Source organism: Sapajus apella, unplaced genomic scaffold (assembly GCF_009761245.1).
Source record: "Sapajus apella isolate SASKATOON/1434 unplaced genomic scaffold, GSC_monkey_1.0 scaffold12, whole genome shotgun sequence".
Lineage (NCBI taxonomy): Eukaryota > Metazoa > Chordata > Mammalia > Primates > Cebidae > Sapajus > Sapajus apella.
The window spans coordinates 18,856,974-18,861,343 of NW_022436952.1; the positions used below are offsets into that span (position 1 = coordinate 18,856,974).

The 4,370-nt window shown below is 42.9% G+C and overlaps 1 pseudogene; it reads left to right on the forward strand.

Annotated features, from left to right (window-relative positions):
* The first annotated feature begins 1,250 nt into the window (after positions 1-1,250).
* LOC116552651 lies at positions 1,251-2,650 on the forward strand (annotated as a pseudogene).
* The last annotated feature ends 1,720 nt before the right edge of the window (positions 2,651-4,370 follow it).

Genomic DNA, 4,370 nt, shown 5'->3' on the forward strand with positions numbered 1-4,370 from the left:
ACCTTGTCCAAACTCATTCTATGCATGAAGCTCTCTGCAGGAGACTAGAGAGATGGCCAAACAGACTCTGTCTGAAGCAAACACTCTATTCTTACACAGTCACCCTGTTCATTGTTTAATGGTCCAACTTCTTGGAAAGCACATCTTCATACAAAGCAAAAATCTACCTCTGGGACCCCATGAGATTAGGGATGCCACGGGCAGAACGACATGGTTTGGATGTTTGTCCTCTGTAAATCTCATGTTGAAATGTGATCTCCATCACATTTCATCTCCATCATGAAAAGACACTGAGCAGATCCATATAATGGTTTTCAACTATTCAAAGCAGTTACCACGTGTAATCCCCTTGGGGACAAATGGTCCCTTGTGAGGATATGAATTCCAGACTCTTCCTTCATCACATTGTCTTTTCCCCTCTGGAAAAACTGTTCATTTTATATATAAGCTAACAATCTGTTCTGTTCAAGATGTGTGTGGGGTACTCTGTCTAATCCTGGGCATTCCCTTTTAAACAGAACTATACAAGTAAAAGCCATGTTGAATAAGTATATTTGGATTGTTTGATTCACGGAAGTCCCATCAGAAAGGAAATGTCAAACTTTTCAGCAAATTAATTTTATCTATCTACAAGGAAGACAGATGTCTGATAATAAAACGGACTTCCTCTCAGAAGGAGTGCTTCTCTCCCAGATCTGCAATTCCCTGATTACCAGACTATGTGGCTCTTAGACTATGGAGGGGGAGGTTGTTCAAGATTCCCTTTGTGCCTGCTCACCTTTGTTCACCAGTCCTCACATATGTGGGCACAGAAAGTTAGTGACAAGAAGAGAGATTTGGGGTACAGGGAAGAGTGGCTAAAGTTCTGACCCTTCTAGTCATGGTCCCTTGGACATCTTTTCTATGTGGCTGAAGAGGTCCAAGGGACCTGGGAAGGGAATTCTTACTTCGGACCTAGGCTTTGGCCCAAGCATTCCGGGCAAAGGCTCTTCTCACTGGCAGGTGTGCCTTCAAGGAAGCGATTGTTTCCTAACAATTAGAGGAGGGAAATACAAAAAATACCAAAAAGAAAAGAAAAAAGATTCCAGGGTAAGGTAAGAGATAAGGGAAAGCTTCCCTCCGTTTCTTGGTCAAAAAACAAGGCTCAGCAGAAGCAATTGCATGAGGGGTTTCTGCCATCCGCAGTGCTATGGAGCAGAGCTAGTTCCTCTCCAGCTTAGCCACGTGGATTTGGGCATATTTGACTCTTATCCCCCCAGGTTGAATTGTCGAAAGCCGTGGTGATGGAGAAGCCTAGTCCCCTGCTGGCCGAGGTGGAATTTGTAAGACAGTATTACATACTGCTGAACCAGGCCCCAGACACACTGCGTAGATTTTATGGAAAGAACTCTTCCTATGTCCATGGGGGATTGGATTCAAATGGAAAGCCAGCAGATGCTGTCTACGGACAGAAAGAAATCCACAGGAAAGTGATGTCTCAAAACTTCACCAAATGCCACACCAAGATTCGCCATGTGGATGCCCATGCCACTCTAAATGATGGCGTGGCAGTCCAGGTGAATGGGCTTCTTTCTACAACAACCAGGCTTTGAGGAGATTTACGCAGATGTTTGTCCTTGCTCCTGAGGGGTCTGTTGCAAATAAATCCTATGTTCACAATGATATCTTCCGATACCAGGATGAGGCCTTTGGGGGGTTTGTCACTGAACCTCAAGAGGCGTCTGAAGAAGAATAGAGGAACCTAAAGAAAGACAGCAAACACCTGAGGTGGTACCTGATGATTCTGGAACTTTCTATGGTCAGGCAGTTGTCAGTAATGACATGGAAGAACATTAAGAGGAGCCTGTTGCTGAACCAGAGCCTGATCCTAAACCAGAACCAGAGCCTGATCCTAAACCGGAACCAGAACAAGCACCTGCATCTGAAATCCAAGAGGAAAAGCCTGAGCCGGGATGAGAAGAAACTGCTCCAGAGGATGCTCAGAAGAGTTCTTCTCCATTACCTGCAGATATAGCTCAGACAGTACAGGAAGACTTGAGGACACTTGCTTGGGTGTCTGTGACCAGTAAGAGCCTTCCACCCAGTGGAGTGGATACCACCTCATGTTGGTAAAGTACCAGTTTCACAGCCCTGTCCAGAGTCTAAGCCTGAATCTCAGATTCTACCACAAAGACCTCAAAGGGATCAAAGAGCGTGAGAACAAAGAATAAATATTCCTCCCCAAAGGGGACCCAGACCAATCTGTGATGCTGGTTGAGCAAGTTGACATTGAACCCCGAAGAATGGTGAGACACCCTGACAGTCACCAACTCCTCATTGGCAACCTGTCTCATGAAGTGGACAAATCAGAGCTTAAAGATTTCTTTCAAAATTATGGGAATGTGGTGGAGATGAGCATTAACAGTGGTGGGAAATTACCCAATTTTGGTTTTGTTGTGTTTGATGATTCTGACCTGTTTAAAAGGTCCTTAGCAACAGGCCCATCATGTTCAGAGGTGAGGTCTGCCTGAATGTTGAAGAGAAGACCCGAGCTGCCAAGGAAGGGGACTGACGAGATAATCACCTTCGGGGACCTGGAGGCCCTTGAGGTGGGCTGGGTGGTGGAATGAGAGCCCCTCCCTGTGAAGACATGGTGCAGAAACCAGGATTTGGAGTGGGAAGAGGAAGGGGACTTGCTCCATGACAGTGAATCTTCATGGATCTTCACGAAGCCATACAAACCCTAGTTCCTACGGAATGGTGAATTTCTTCAACTAGCCTTTGGTATCTTGGAGTATGACCCCAGTCTGTTATAAACTGCTTAAGTTTGTATAATTGTACTTTTTGTGTGTGTTAATTGTGTGTGCTCCCTCTCCTTCTCTTCCCTTTCTTGACCTTTAGTCTTGCTGGGCATGGTGGCTCACACCTGTAATCCAACCACTTTGGAGGCCAAGGCGGGCGGATCACCTGAGGTCGGGAGTTCAAGACCAGCCTGACCAACATGATGAAACCCCATCTTAAAAATAAATAAATAAATAATACAAAAATTAGCTGGGTGTGGTGGCACATGCCTGTAGTCCCAGCTACTCTGGAGGCTGAGGCAGGAGAATTGCTTGAACTGGGGAGGCAGAGGTTGCAATGAACCAAGGTCACGCCACTGCACTCCAGCCTGGCGACAGAGCAAGACTCCGTCTCAAAAAAAAAAAAAAAAAAGACCTTTAGTCTTTCACTTCTAATTTTATGGAAAGATTTTTTAGGAGTAATGGATTTTTAAAGAAGAAAAAAAGAAAGACTGAATTTCCTTGCTTACTTTGCATATACAGACTGAACTTTTTTTTAACAGCCATTTCTTGCATATTACTGACATTTGGTATGTTTCATTCATTGGAATATTTCTTATTTTCTACCTTTTTCAAATGCCTGTGAGAGAAACAGGATTCGATAACATTTTGAAGGCAGGAAAACCCCAAATTGTTTCTTCTTTGAGAGTCATGACTACCTTCTGGTGTGGAGAAATTGCCACTGGAAAATTTGACAATTTTAATTCTCACTGGTATGATTAAAAACTGGATAAAAGGAATAGAATTTTTCTTTTAATATAGGATCACAAAAAAATTCTAAAACCTACTGTTTTTACCATTGAAATTTAAATTGCGATATAGGTTTTAAATGTCTAGAATGAGAAAGAGTCAATATTGTGAAAATGGCCATGCTGCCCAAAGTAGTTTAAAGATTCAACGCTATCCCCATCAAGCTACCAAAGACCCTCTTCACAAAACTGGAAAAAAGCTCCTTAAACTTCATATGAAACCAAAAGAGAGCCTGCATAGCCAAGACAATCCTAAGCAAAAAGAACAAAGCTAGAGGCATCACGCTACCTGACTTCAAACTATACTACAATGCTACGGTAATCAAAACAGCACAGTACTGGTACGAAAACAGGCATATTGACAAATGGAACAGAACAGAGACCTCAGAGTCAATGCCACACATCTACAACCATCTGATCTTTGACAAACCTGACCAAAACAAGCAATGGGGAAAGGATTCCCTGTTTAATTAATGATGTTGGGAAAACTGTCTAGCCATGTGCAGAAAACAGAAACTGGACCTCTTCCTGTTTTACACTAAAATTAACTCCAGATGGATTAAAGACTCAAACATAAGATCTAACACCATAACATTAGGTGTTAGGACATAGGCATAGGCAAGGACTTCATGACTAAAACACCAAAAGCATTGGCAATAAAAGCCAAAATAGACAAATGGGATTTAATTAAACTCCAGAGCTTCTGCACAGCAAAAGAAACAATCATTCGACATTAGAATGAACTGGCAACCAATGGAATGGGAAAAAATTTTTGCAATCTACCCATCTGACAAAGGGCTAA